Here is a 15,000-nt window from a genome sequence, read left to right as displayed (position 1 = left end):
GTAAATGGTGCATGTGCCTTCCCCATCCCCCTCTCTCTCTCTCTCTCTCGTTGCAAATATACGAACAGATCAAAAGTTCTGGTGTGTAGGAATATTTTTTTTTTTTTTTGTTATTGGTGGTGGTGGTGGTGGTGGTGGTGGTGATTTTGCGTTTCTCGTTTGTTTGTTTGTTTAGTGTGTGTGTGTGTGTGTGTGTGTGTGTGTGTGTGTGTGTGTGTGTGTGTGTGTGTGTGTGTGTGTGTGTGTGTGTGTGTGTGTGTGTGTGTATCGGTCCGTGGTCAATCTCTCTCTCTCTCTCTCTCTCTCTCTCTCTCTCTCTCTCTCTCTCTCTCTCTCTCTCTCGTTGAGATGTTGAAAATGCTTGTTACCGATTATCAATACGTGATCCCGCCAGAGAGCCCGTCACCTCTCTCTCTCTCTCTCTCTCTCTCTCTCTCTCTCTCTCTCTCTCTCTCTCTCTCTCTCTCTCTCTCTCTCTCTCTCTCTCTCTCTCTCTCTCTCTCTCTCTCTCTCTGCGTCATCTTTTTCTACGTCCTTTTCCTTCACCACCACCACCATTACCTCCTCCTCCTCCTCCTCCTCCTCCTCCTCCTCCTCCTCCTCCTCCTCCTCCTCCTCCTCCTCCTCCTCCTCCTCCTCCTCCAGGCTTTGTATGACCGGCTTTCCGTCGGGCCTCCGCCATTCTTTTCTATTTTGTTGACTTTTGTCGCCTCGCTGCTTTTTTATTTTGTATGAGATGTTCGTGTCCAGAGGGCGTGATGTGCGTATGGTTCTTATTGCCCTCTTCCTCTCGCTCCTCCAGGTGCTTCACTTTCTACGGCTCTCATTGTTGCCGCAGCCTTATATTTCTCTTCCATTGTCCTTTACATTTCTCTTTCTCTCTTTTTCATCTTTTCCTAGTATGATTTTACCGCAGACTTTGTATTTCTCTTCTATTGCCCTTTACATATCTCTATCTCCCTCTCTTTTTCTCATTTTTTCCTAGTATGGTTTTACTGCAGCCTTATATTTCTCTTCTATGACCTGTTCATCTCTCTTTCTCTCTCTCTTGTTTCATATTTTCCCAGTATGACTTTACCTTATATTTCTCTTCTATTGTCCTTTACACCTCTCTTTCTCTCATTTTTCATCTTTTCCCAGTATGATTTTCTACGGGTCTCATTGTTGCCTCTACTTCACATTTCTCACTAATTTTTATAACTTTTTTCTCGTTTTCTTTTTTCTTTATTTTTCTTACCATTGTGGAATTGTGAGAGTTTATAGCTGTGGGTGAAAGTCCTCGGTTCCTTGAGGACGCTTTACGGGCAGGTAGGTAGACAGGTAGGTGCAGGTAAGGGTTGGTTGTGGGAGGGAACTTAAGGGTACTCTAATGAAATCTTGTGAAAGGAGAGCTTGGAGGAGGAAGAGGAGGAGTAGGAGGAGGAGCGGTAACCGTGGGCGGAGTGCTAAGGCTGTAACAAGGCAAGATAATTCACCACAGTCGTCTGCTGGTCACCCAGCCAGCCTTCCCAATTACGGAGCGAGCTCAGAGCTCATAGACCGATCTTCGGGTAGGAGTGTGTGTGTGTGTGTGTGTGTGTGTGTGTGTGTGTGTGTGTGTGTGTGTGTGTGTGTGTGTGTGTGTGTGTGTGTACTTTAAGATTGGTATTGGTAGTTAGAAAGCTCGCAGTTGGCATGTTGATCTTTTCTTTTTATTGTGTGTGTGTGGTTTTAGTGAAAATTTGGTTGACAAACTTTGTAACATTATTGCAAACTTTATATTGTGGTATTGTTCTTGAGTCAACGTAATTTTTCTTCCCTTGCATCACTGTACAAAGAGTGACTAGTTGTCAGCAAAGGCAGGCTTACATTACAGTTCAGCACGCTTCATTTCAGTAAAATATGCCGGAATTGCGTGTTACGCCAGACTTAGTTGGTATATCTGGGTCACGCCCTTCGAGTGTGATGTATCGTCAATCTTTAGGGAGCTCCCATTATGAGCCATCCATCTTTGGGTGTGTGCGTTTAAATACATATACATACATACATACATACATACATACATACATCTTCAGTCACGGTACACCCACACTGGACGCGATTTGGAAGGGCCGCGGGTAGCTTGTTGCCTAGCGGGTAGCGGTGAGTGATGCCTTGTCCACCTCCATCATATGCGAAGTGTGGTCAGAAACATTAGACTTGTGTCCGTGCTTACTTCTCACCCGCTCGGCAATGTGTCACCTTCGTCTTAACAGATTGTCGCGTCTTTGTGTGGTGGTGCTCTCTGTCTGGTGTATGTGATCTCAAGTCCAGTGGATATCATAGAAACAAGCAATGCATGTAAAAGGTTCTTGTTTTATGTTACGTTGGAAAGCCGTGTGTTACGTTCACTGGTTAAACTGGTAAGATTGGCATCGGAGAGCCGGTGAACAATAACAATAAAAAAAAACACTGCAGGTTCAACTGGTGAGGAAATGCAAAAAGGGGTCACTTTAAAAAGCTATTTTAATAACCCATAATGAAATTGACACATATATAACAAGAAACATGAGACACAGATATATAACATGAAACACAGGAAAATGACATACACATATAACACAGTAATAAATACAACAATAAAGAACCCAACTTAATACCTAACAATAATCCTAATCCTATATAGAGGCAATGTGGAAAACACGGACGAGGGAAGTGATACTTATGCGGTGTCGCAGTGGTGAAATGCTGGGTGATGGTTGATCCCACGGCAGAACCAAGAGGCGTTGTGTTCACTGGTTGAGGCTTGGATCTCAACTGCCAATCCAGAAAACCAAGAGCTGGCTCAACACTTTCGGTTGAGTCGAAAGGGGCCGCGTGAATCCAACTTCGGGACAGTAGCCGGGCTTCATGAAACGGTGACGTGGAAGGTTCACGAGACGGTGGCGTGGAAGGTTCACGAGACGGTGACGTGGAAGGGGAGGCGGAGAGGTGGCGAACGAGGTAACAAGCGGAGGAGGTGATGGTAGTAATGCATGTTACGGGCGGGCCGTAACATTTCCTCCCCCCTAAGACCTCCGTAATGGGCTCATGAAGGAGGTGAGACGGGAGATCTTGATAAGGCGTCGGCGATGATGTTGTCCACCCCCACCACCAGACACAGCACCTCGCAAAGGAAGAACCTGCAGAAGCTTGAAGCGCACATCGGAGGAGACGATGACGAGGAGGCGATACACGAGCCAGACAGCGGTGATGGTGGTGAGAGAGACCAGCCAGAACCAGATGAAAATGTAGATCTTCTCGTTGATGATGTTAACCGCCAGCACACACATGGTGTCGTGGGTCTCGATGGTTCCCGAAGGGCCGAACTTCCTGAAGGTGCACTTGGTGACTCTGGGGAAGATGCGTGTCATGGGATCGATGCGCTTCTCGGGGTCCATGTCAGGGAAGTTGATGACCTCCGTGCCGTAGGTGAGGAAGGTGCCGCCCAGGAACAGGTCGGTGAAGTAGATGTTGCCCTCCAAGTCCTGAGTTATGTAATTTATAGCCCTCTGGAAGGTGGCGGGAGCATTAGACACGCAAAGGGCATCACTTGGTATTGGTATAGTCCGAAGGAGTGATGAAGGCGGATATTATTTGGGCCTCGTCCGAGAGGGAATCTGGTAGTAACCTTTAAGCAAGTCTATAGTGGTTACAAATTTGGCTACTCCTATACTATCTATAAGGTCCTCTATCAAGGGCAATGGGTAGGAGTCTGGCAATAACTTTTAAGATCAGACTGTTGTGAAGGTGTTAAGGAAAGAAACACCTCATCAAGGTTGGACATGATTTGGCTGTTTGAGGGGCGTCCTTTAGGTGACAAGAAGAGGAATTCGATGTCGGACTCTTCCTCGGGGGGCACAGGACCAGACTCCTTTCCTATCAGACATACAGGTACAGCGCGAGACAAGTCGTCCTCTGGTTCTCTGGAGTGGTAAGGTTTCATTAGATTAATATGAACAAGTTGGGAATCCTTACGACGGTCAGGAGTGTGGACCACATAATTTAATGGACTTAGTTTTTGAGCCACAACATAAGGTCCCATGAACTTACTGTGAAGAGCATTGCCTGGAGTGGGGAGAAAAAGTAAAACCTTGTCTCCTGGTTTGAAACTTCTCATGACAGATTTGGGAAGAGAATTCTGTTGCATTTTAGTTTGAGATTTGAGGAAGTTTGATTTAGCAAAAGATCTGACTTCACTGATTTTATTCTTAAGGTTACTGATGTAGTCAGACACACTGGGGCTTGAAGGAGTATTTTGAGTAAACCATTGATCCTTTAATATTTTGAGAGGCCCCCTGATCTGTCTACCATAGAGTAATTCAAAGGGAGTAACCTAAAGAATCTTGAGGAGATTCTCTTAAAGCGAAGAGAAGGAAAGAAATACTTTCATCCCAGTCTCCTTGATGCTCCAAGCAATACTTCTTCATCATGGATTTTAATGTTTGGTGAAACCGCTCCAGACAGCCTTGGGATTGGGGTGGTAAGCCGAGGAGGTAACATGGTCGATGTTTAGCTCATTCACTATCTGTTGGAAAAAATGGCTAGTGAAATTGCTACCCTTGTCAGACTGAATTTGTTTTGGAATTCCTACCGAGGTGAAAAAATGTATTAGATGTTTTACAATGGTCTTTGATGTGATGTTCTTAAGAGGGAATGCTTCAGGGTACCTGGTAGTGGGATCCATGAGGGTTAACAAATACTGATTCCCTCGTTTGGTTTTGGGTAAGGGCCCTACGCAGTCTAGTATGATCTTTTCGAAGGGCTCCGTCTGAACTGGAATAGGCGTCAGAGGAGCTGGCACAAGGCGTTCGTTAGGCTTACCCACAACTTGACATATGTGACATGTTTTTACATAGTGTGACACATCCTTTTTCATTCCTGGCCAAAAAAATGTTGAAGAGCCTTCTTGTAGGTTTTTTGGATGCCTAGATGACCTGACAATCCATCATGAGCTAGTTCTATAATGGCTGGTCTTACAGACAAGGGATGACAACTTGATGTGTTTCTGACCAGGTGTCTAGTTGTTTCAGTTCAGGAGGTCTGTAGGCACGCATCAGGACTCCTTCCTGATAATAAAAACAAGGCAATTTAGACATATCCTTTGTCTCACTGGCCACATGTCTGATCTTAGCCAAAGTGAGATCCTGTTCCTGAGCATTAATCAAATTCTCCTTTGAAATGATGTCATTATACAAGTTGTCAGTAGAGGCAATCATTGGTGGAGGAGGTGATGAAAGGCAGGGGACTTGGACTGAGACCTGGTGACTGCACACACTGGGAAGAAGTGAGGGATGTTTCGTCCAGGGTCTTAGTGGGACTTTCTGTTAAGGGAGAATCAAGAACAATTAAGTTTGGAACAGCCAAGTTACCCGCAAGATCATTACCCAGTACAAGATGTACCCCGGTACTGGCAGTTCACCAGGTTTAATGGCTACCTCAACCTCTCCTGAAATGAACGGGCACTGTAAGCTAATATTAGCCAAAGGATAGGAGAGCTGTGATTCGAGACCTGTAAGGATCACCTTCTCCCCAGTGAAAGCCTGTTTGATGTTAGGGATGACATCTTCCCTTAAGATGGATTGGGCAGCACCTGTATCACGCAGAACCTTGATATTTATTGCCTTGTCTTTACCATCAGTCAGGGACACTTTACCTTGATACATGTACGAGTCATAAAGTTCTAGAGGAGAGTTGACAGGGTTAGCTAGGGCCACTGGTTTCTTGTTCTCAAATGTGTTAGGTCTAGGGGACACAAAAGAAAATTGACGTTGAGAACCCTTGCAATTTGGGTGTCTACATTTCTGGATCGTGTGACCTGGCTTCTTACAGTATGTACACCAGGGGGAATTATATGCATTTGGCGAGAATCCGGTTGGCTTACCACCGCGCCCCCAAAACCTTCCCCAAAGGAGGACCTAACATTAGACAGTGAACCACGACCTCTACTACCCAGGGATCCCATCAACAAAGCAAACGCATCAGCCACTTTAGCGGCAGACATAAGCTCACTCTCTCCCCGTTCTTCCACATGCCTCAGAATATTAAATGGTAACTTGTTCTTCCATTCTTCCAGGACCATTAGATTGAGCAACTCCGAAAAGGTGGTAATGTTAAGGCGGCTAACCATTTCTTAAATTGTCTTAGTTTCTCACTAGCGAATTCAACATAGGTGTGAGACTCTGGTTTCACATACTTTCGAAACTGCTGTCTGTATCCATCAGAAGTGATAGAGTAGGCGTCTAGAATGTTACCTTTGATCTCTTCATATTCTACCTCATCACTAAGGCCGTTGTATACCCTATAAGCTTTTCCTACTAGCTTAGGGACAAGGAGAGACACCCACTGATCCTGGGCCATTTATTCCTATGAGCAATGCTCTCAAAAGCGCGAAATGACCCGTCAACATCAGATTCATCAAAAGGGGGAACTAGCGGAGCAGCTGTAGCAGGATTAAAGCTTGCTAACTGTTTCTTTATATCTATTTCTTCCCCTCTAAACTTAGCGTCATTTCGTAGGGCTAACTCCTGAATTTCTAACTCTTTCTCCTGCCTTCTAAGTTGTAACTGAAATTCTCTCTTTCTTTTCTGCCTGTAGTTGCATTTCTTTCGCTTCTTTTTCTGCCTGTAGTTGCATTTGTCTTTCCTGTAATTCTCTCTCTTTATCTTTATCTTCTTTTTCTGCCTGTAGTTGCATTTGTTTTTCCTGTAGTTGCATTTGTCTTTCATGCATCCGGTATTCTAGTTTAAGCTTCTCAATTTCCCATTGACTTATCCTACTCTTATCCTGTTCTTCCTGGGGACTGTGTATTATAGTCCTCGTAGAGGCTGACATGGGAGTTAACTCTTCTATGGCATTTCCTAGCAACTGACCTTCTTGCACTAGATGTTCAACAACTACATTCTTAATGACCTCTTTAGTCATCTGAGACGTGATGGGAACATCAAAATGTTTAGCGATGGTCTTCCATTGGTCCTTCTTTATATTAGCATATTTAAGTTGTTCCAGAGAAGGGTCGGCACAAAAATCTTCAACGTTAAACTGAGCGGAAGCCATATTAAATAGATGTTAAACCACAACAAAAAAATGATAAGCGAATTACTTAAGTGAGGAACTTGGCAGAGTGATAATAAAGGCAACCTTGAAATTACCTAGATTATACTTAAGTAAACACTTATGAGTACAATCACTAATGAGGGGTAAACTAGAGAGTTACGGCATTAAGAGGGATCCGGATTACTCTAGTTACGAGACTTGAGAGTGAGGAGCGAATTGTACTGAGACTTGTTATTGATAAGGAGGCGGATTAGTCTGAGAGACTAGTTAAAATGGCCGATTCTAACTAGCGAGAAAAATGATCCGCGAAGTGAGGGCATTGAGGGTTCGCATGAACATATGATGATCCCAACACTTGGATAACACTTATTACACACCTGCCTATGTGCAAAAATAGAGATAAGTGCTATCGGTGAACACGCCTTTCTACCTGGTTTCCTGCTCTACCACTGCTATGCGATACCAATGAAAGTCACGAAGCACGTTTAACCCAAAAGGAGCCACTTGATCGCACAAAGGTAAATTTAAACCACACGCAGAGTAAGTCACAGAAAAAAACACATCAGAGTCACAACACCACAGAAACACAAGCAATCACAGAAAAAAGTCACTGGAAAAATGGAACACTGAACATGGGTTATAATGGTCCTGTCACGGTCGCCAATTGTTACGTTCACCGGTTAAACTGGTAAGATTGGCATCGGAGAGCCGGTGAACAATAACAATAAAAAAAACACTGCAGGTTCAACTGGTGAGGAAATGCAAAAGGGGTCACTTTAAAAGCTACTTTAATAACCCATAATGAAATTGACACATATATAACAAGAAACATGAAACACAGATATATAACATGAAACACAGGAAAATGACATACACATATACATATAACACAGTAATAAATACAACAATAAAGAACCCAACTTAATACCTAACAATAATCCTAATCCTATATAGAGGCAATGTGGAAAACACGGACGAGGGAAGTGATACTTATGCGGTGTCGCAGTGGTGAAATGCTGGGTGATGGTTGATCCCACGGCAGAACCAAGAGGCGTTGTGTTCACTGGTTGAGGCTTGGATCTCAACTGCCAATCCAGAAAACCAAGAGCTGGCTCAACACTTTCGGTTGAGTCGAAAGGGCCGCGTGAATCCAACTTCGGGACAGTAGCCGGGCTTCATGAAACGGTGACGTGGAAGGTTCACGAGACGGTGGCGTGGAAGGTTCACGAGACGGTGACGTGGAAGGGAGGCGGAGAGGTGGCGAACGAGGTAACAAGCAGAGGAGGTGATGGTAGTAATGCATGTTACGGGCGGGCCGTAACAATGGGAGTGGTGGTGGTGGTGGTGTTGGTATTGGTGGTGGTGTTAGTGGTGGTGATGATGGTGATGGTGGTGGTGGTGGTGGTGGTGGTAGGATGTGAATGAAGTATGAGTGAAGGGAATGAAGTGCTGTTTCAAGGTGAGGTGATAACTAAAAATGAGAGAAAACACAAAAAAAAAACATGAAAAAAATGAGATAAAAAAAGTGAAAGAAAAAAAAAAGAAAAAAAACTAATACGTAGATAAATCCCTCACTGACACTACCTTGACCATTAATCCATCAGTCCATCCACTCATCCATCCACTCATCATCCACTCATCCATATTTCATAACTGCAGGTGGATGATAATATAATGATGATAATAATGAGGCAGCGTTTCCACTTCATTGCAAATTAATTCTCCGGGTTATGTATTACTGTTGGTCGCTTCCCTCCGCGCTCATGACGGCAGCTGATAGGACGAGAGGGGGAGGGAGGCGTGGAGGAGCGTGGATGGGTGGGGGAGGAGTAGAGGCAGAGGTGAGGGCAGTAGGTTAGAGGGTGCAAGGGAATGTGGGCGGGGTTGCTCGTACATCACAGCCATTACTCTGATGGAAGGAAGGAACGAGTGGTGACGAGACCTGCGCGTGGTGTGTGTGTGTGTGTGTGTGTGTGTGTGTGTGTGTGTGTGTGTGTGTGTGTGTGTGTGTGTGTGTGTCTGTCTGTGTGGGCGTTTAGTGTTTGTTGGATATTGCATTTACTCTCTCTCTCTCTCTCTCTCTCTCTCTCTCTCTCTCTCTCTCTCTCTCTCTCTCTCTCTCTCTCTCTCTCTCTCTCTCTCTCTCTCTCTCTCTCTCAGCAGCTTTGCATCCGCCTGTTCTACTTTTTCCTCTACTTTTTACTTATCAACAAACGTTTCTCCTCACGAACATCAATATCACCACCATTATAACCACCACCACCACCACCACCACCATTATTATTATCTTTTTCACTCATACCTTGTTGTGTGTGAGTGTTTTTTTCTACCCTTGTGTACTGTTAGTCTATTTCTTTCCGTATGTTTCGTCTGTCTGCCTGTCTGTCTGTCTGTCTGTGTCCCCCGTTTCTAGCCTCACGCTTCCATCCTTCTTTCCTTTTGCCTGGAGCGCGGCGGAAGAGACAAGCAAGCCAAGAAAAGAGAAAAATAATAAAAGAATCCGTGATATTCTTGTGTTGGTGCAAGTTTTAACACGTTACACGCTCGTCCGTACATGCAGAGGCGGGGTGGGGCGGAGTGGGGCGGGGCGGGGGCTTTGCGGGGCGGTATCTTGCTTGGAATTCGGAAACAAAAAGGAAGAAAAAAAAAGAAGGGGAAAAAAAAGGAAGAAGAACAATAAAGAAGAAGGAAGAGAAAGAGAGAGAGAAAAAAAAATAAAGTCGTGTTGTGTTGTTCTCCTTTAAAAAGAATGCCATAGTGAGCGAGGGGCTTAATATGGCCGTGCTTGGAAATATTTTGTCGCCCGCCACGTTACACTATATAGCTTCCACCACCACCACCACCACCACCACGACTCGCATGCATTCACTTCACCCACATTTTACATTCGTTTAATTTGTTTTCTCTTTTTATTGTATTTTCCCCTTTCTTTTTCCAAGCTTTCGTTCTTTTCTCATTAAAGATGCTCTCTCTCTCTCTCTCTCTCTCTCTCTCTCTCTCTCTCTCTCTCTCTCTCTCTCTCTCTCTCTCTCTCTCTCTCTCTCTCTCTCTCTCTCTCTCTCTCTCTCTCTCTCTCTCTCTCTCTCTCTCTCTCTCTCTCTCTCTCTCTCTCTCTCTCTCCTCAGCATAAACAAACAAATCTACAAAGTGAAGATTATTCCTCCCCCCAAGAGCTCCCCTGCAAAGCTCCCCAGTTACGTGTTCTTCAGACTCTTTAATTACGAACGCGAACTGCTGGTGTCTCATATTTTGCCTGCTGGTGTGCCCGTCCGTCCTTAAAGGGGATACGGCCCTACCTGGTACCTGGGCCTCGCGCCGCGGAGCTTGTCTGTGCAGGTGGCAAGGGTCGGAGGGGCGAGTGCCGTGCAAGTTAGTGTCGTCATTGGAGTGGAGAAGTTATTGCCGCAGCGGAGGAGTAGCGGCCGGCACCCTGTCTGGAGTAGTGCTTAGTGGCTTAGTGAGTCCTTTTCCTCACCTCCTGGCTTGTGTGTTGTGTGTGAATCTGGAGTTGTCCCCCGCGGCCTCCCTGCTCTGCCTTGGAAGGACGGTGGCGCTTCCCCCCTCACGCGGCGTCCCGACCACAGGGTAAAGGTGCGTTGGTGGTGCACGCTGCGGCCTCCTCCTCCTCCTCCTCCAGTGTACGTTTGGCGTGGTGATCCTGTCCAGTGTGTGTGTTTGCTGGCGCTATTCACCTGCGAAGACAACAAGTCAGGTGTACTATGCTGTCTGAGGTGTGTGGGAGCCTTTACTTTGCATGTGGCGTGTGTTCAAGTGGCCAGTGGGCGGTGCAGTGGGCGTGAATGGTGGAGGGAAGTAGTGTGGGCGGCGTATCTGGCGCCGAGCCTCGCTGGTGACGAAGGAAGGCGTCACGCATGAGGCTAGGGAGAGAGTGCAACATGTGTCTTATTTCCTCCAGGAGAATAATTTTCATCTGGATATTAATGAAAGGAAAACGTCAGTGATTGTTGAAGGGAATCGCGGGCCGCATCATGTCCGGCCACCAACAGACGGCAGCTGGAGGCTTGGCTGGAGGCTTGGCTGGGGAGCTTGGCTGGGGGCATGGCTGAAGGGCTAGAGAACCACAGGAATGGAAGGATGGAAGGCTGGGTGGCTGGAGGACTGGATGGAGGGGCGGTAGGGGTCGAGTGCTTATGTCCTCCCCTTCACAGATTATGAATAACGAGTCTTCATGTTTATTGGGCTTATAATGAACGAGTCTGGCTTACCCTAAGAGGAGGAGGAGGAAGAGGAGGAGGAGGAGTGGGAAGGGGAGGAACTTTTCGTGCTTATACAATGCCTGACAGCCAACAATATTTCCTTTTTTTCCTGAAACGTTGGTGTGACAATAGTGCGGTTAGTGTCAGTCGTAATGGTGAATACAATGCATTTCCCTGGACATTACGGTGGCGGAGTGGCAAGATGAATGGTGAATGGCTCATATAATAACAGAGGCTGCGTTGACAATGGGGGAGTTTATGGTGGACAAAGTGACTTCATGGTTCTAGCTGGTGGTGATGGTGGAGGAGGAGGAGGAGGAGGAGGAGGAGGAGGTGGTGGAGGAAGAGGAGGAGCCGTGGTGATAATAGTGTTAGTTCAGGTAATGGTCACCGTGATGGGCGGAGAGGAGAAGCATCTGAGGCCAGCAGGCACTACCATCTGGTGTGGCCTGCCGGGGGTGTGGGAGGCGGTGCAGGAGGGGGTGAAGGAAGAGCTTGAGGGTGGGCGTCTTGAGGTGTGGGTGTAATTATTGAGGAAAAGAACAATACATAGTGCCTGTGTGTGTATGTATGTATGTATGTACGTACTGTAGGGATTTTGAAACACACGTAGCTGTAGAAGGGTTAAGAGGCCGTGTATGGACATAGAGAGAGAGAGAGAGAGAGAGAGAGAGAGAGAGAGAGAGAGAGAGAGAGAGAGAGAGAGAGAGAGAATCACTGCTACCCTACCCGTCTAGTTCAGGCAGATTGGCGCCTCTCCAGTCATATATATTGTCTTCTCTCCTTCTCCCTTACCTCCTCCTCCTCCTCCTCCGCCTCCTCCTCCTCCTCCTCCTCCTCCTCCTCCTCCTCCTCCTCCTCCTCCTCCTCCTCCTCCTCCTCCTCCTCCTCCTCCTCTCTTTTGTATTGTCCTTCCTCTCGCAAAGTAAGTTATATTCTACAGTGTCCTCTCTCTCTCTCTCTCTCTCTCTCTCTCTCTCTCTCTCTCTCTCTCTCTCTCTCTCTCTCTCTCTCTCTCTCTCTCTCTCTCTCTCTCTCTCTCTCTCTCTCTCTCTCTCTCTCTCTCTCTCTCTCTCTCTCTCTCTCTCTCTGCCAGTCGTAGGGAACAAAGTGGGAAAGGGTTGATCATTAGAAGCAGCATAATTTGCAATAATTGTGCCACTAATGACCTTAATAGCCGAGCAAGTAACCTCCAAGGCGGCACACACACACACACACACACACACACACACACACACACACACACACACACACACACACACACACACCACACACACACACACACACACACACACACACACACACACACACACACACACACACACACACACACACACACACACACACACACACACACACACACACACACACAGATCAAATAATCAAGAGTACAAATGTGTGTGTGTGTGTGTGTGTGTGTGTGTGTGTATGGTTAATTTCCTCACAGCGAGTACGTTCTTAACATGACGTAACGTACTGTGATACATCTCACGTAACCACCTTCTGTTCTTGCTGTGAAGGTGACACTTTACTTATGAGAGCGAAGGTCGAGGGACGGAAGCGTGTGATATAGCGGAAGTGATGGTGATAAGAGTGTGAGAGTGCCGGGCGGGTTATCATTCAGCGGGGCGGTAAATGCAGTATTGAACCTGTTTGCTTGGAGGAAGAGGTCTTCTTGGGTTTGGCTGTTCCTGTGCCCGTTTCTCTTGGGTCAGATTGCGTTCTCGGTGGTAAACGCTTGAGCAATCATAGTAATAGAGATGGACGCAGATGAGGGATAAGTGGAGGTGAGTTGCTATTGCTGTTGTTATTTGTATTAGTATTGTATTGCTGTGTTTGTGTATTATGTAACAGTGTTTTTATAGACGTGATCTCATGTTTCCACACCAGTATTTCTCTCTCTCTCTCTCTCTCTCTCTCTCTCTCTCTCTCTCTCTCTCTCTCTCTCTCTCTTTCTTTCTTTCTTTCTTTCTTTCTTTCTTTCTTTCTTTCTTTCTTTCCTTCCTTCCTTCCTTCCTTCCTTCCTTCCTTCCTTCCTTCCTTCCTTCCTTCCTTTCTTTCTTTCTTTCTTTCTTTCTTTCTTTCTTTCTTTCTTTCTTTCTTTCTTTCTTTCTTTCTTTCTTTCTTTCTTTCTTTCTTTCTTTCTTTCTTTCTTTCTTTCTTTCTTTCTTTCTTTCTTTCTTTCTTTCTTTCTTTCTTTCTTTCTTTCTTTCTTTTTCTTCTTTCTTTCTTTCTTTCTTTCTTTCTTTCTTTCTTTCTTTCTTTCTTTCTTTCTTCTTCCTTCCTTCCTTCCTTTCTTTCTTCCTTCTTTCCTTTCTTTCTTTCTTTCTTTCTTTTCTTTCTTTCTTTCTTTCTTTCTTTCTTTCTTTCTTTCTTTCTTTCTTTCTTTCTTTCTTTCTTTCTTTCTTTCTGTCTGTCTGTCTGTCTGTCTGTCTGTCTGTCTGTCTGTCTGTCTGTCTGTCTGTCTGTCTGTCTTTCTTTCTTTCTTTCTTTCTTTTCTCCTCTCTCATACAAAAATAACAGTCATAGAAAAATAAATTTTGGCCTGACAAGGACAGGAAATTGTGAGAGAACGAATGTCACTTTTTGTTCCTGAGGCATCTTGATACTTCTCTCTCTCTCCCTCTTAAAGAAGTCAAACCTGCGTAAAGGTGCAAAGAGGAACGTGACAGAGAGAGTATATTGCAATCTATACATCGTACCTTACCAGCGAAGATGTGACCATACTGCTTAACTCTTGTATTAGTAAGATGTGTTGGAGAGAGTTGACCGTGTACAGGATCCTTGGCAGCGAGTCAAAGGAGAGAGAGGAAGAGAGGCACAGACCAAGAATGTTTAATATAGAAGAGGGGGTCAGATGATTGTTATGAAAAAAAGTGAGTATTTTTATTTTTTTTTCTTTATTTCTCTTTCAGTGATAGTGGGTTGGTATTGTCTTCATAATTTCATTCTTGCCAACTGACTGACTGACTCGCCACTCCCTCACAGTTACAATTTGCCGCAGTGTTGCTTCTCTTGCTATCTTTTACTGCCTCCCGCTGTTATTGCCTCACTCATCCCGGTAACTGGACACTCCTGCCGCCCCTCATTCTCCCCCACTATGTTGAATTTTTTTCTGCACCTTTCTGATCTTGCCCTGTCTGTGTTCACAGTGCAAGAAATAACGAGGAAGCCCATTTGTTCACCCCGTTTGTGTATACATGGAAATAACCGTAGCCTTCCAATTTCGAAACAATATTTCGGAACAAAAAGCATGGCGTGTATTTTTTTGTTATTTTTTTAATCATGATCTGCACATTGAGATTAGCAATGAAGTTAACGAACTGAATTAAGGTAAACCGAACCTAATTTAAACTAACCTAACCTAGCCAAACTTAACCTAACCTGTCCCTTTGATGCAAACACTAATGTTATTTCGATATTATCATTCATAAGCTCTTGCGTTTTAATTGGAAGCGTAACCTTTCACTGCTATGGTCGCTGGTCACTAAAAGATATTACTGCAAAAAATAGGCATCTAAAATTTTCTGTTGCTTTTGAAATAGAATGCCCATATATTTTTCTTTCTAATCATGAGAATATGTAACTGACCGTAGTGTAAAAACAAGCGTCTAGAAGATGTAGTTGCTTATGGAAGAAAATGTGTCTAGTACTAGTGAGGGATTTAAAAAAAAGTTAGAATAAGTAAAGACAAAGACGAATATAGATACACTCGCTACTCCCTCGTGTA

The 15,000-nt window shown here is 45.0% G+C and overlaps 1 protein-coding gene across 11 annotated transcripts in view; it reads left to right on the top strand.

Moving 5' to 3' along the window:
• Positions 1–15,000, top strand: part of LOC123515235 (A-kinase anchor protein 13-like) — a 567,618-nt gene that overhangs the window by 215,325 nt on the left and 337,293 nt on the right. The window contains exon 1 of one of the 11 annotated variants that reach the window (XM_045273811.1): positions 10,490–10,510. The exons of the other annotated variants lie outside the window; for them this stretch is intronic. The gene's annotated coding sequence lies outside the window, so the exon portion shown is untranslated. Of the gene's footprint in view, positions 1–10,489; positions 10,511–15,000 lie in introns of those variants that run through there. 11 annotated transcript variants of the gene reach the window in all.

The sequence above is a fragment of the Portunus trituberculatus genome, chromosome 38 (genome assembly GCF_017591435.1).
Source record: "Portunus trituberculatus isolate SZX2019 chromosome 38, ASM1759143v1, whole genome shotgun sequence".
In the NCBI taxonomy this organism is placed as follows: domain Eukaryota; kingdom Metazoa; phylum Arthropoda; class Malacostraca; order Decapoda; family Portunidae; genus Portunus; species Portunus trituberculatus.
This window is presented reverse-complemented; position numbering and strand designations above follow the sequence as displayed.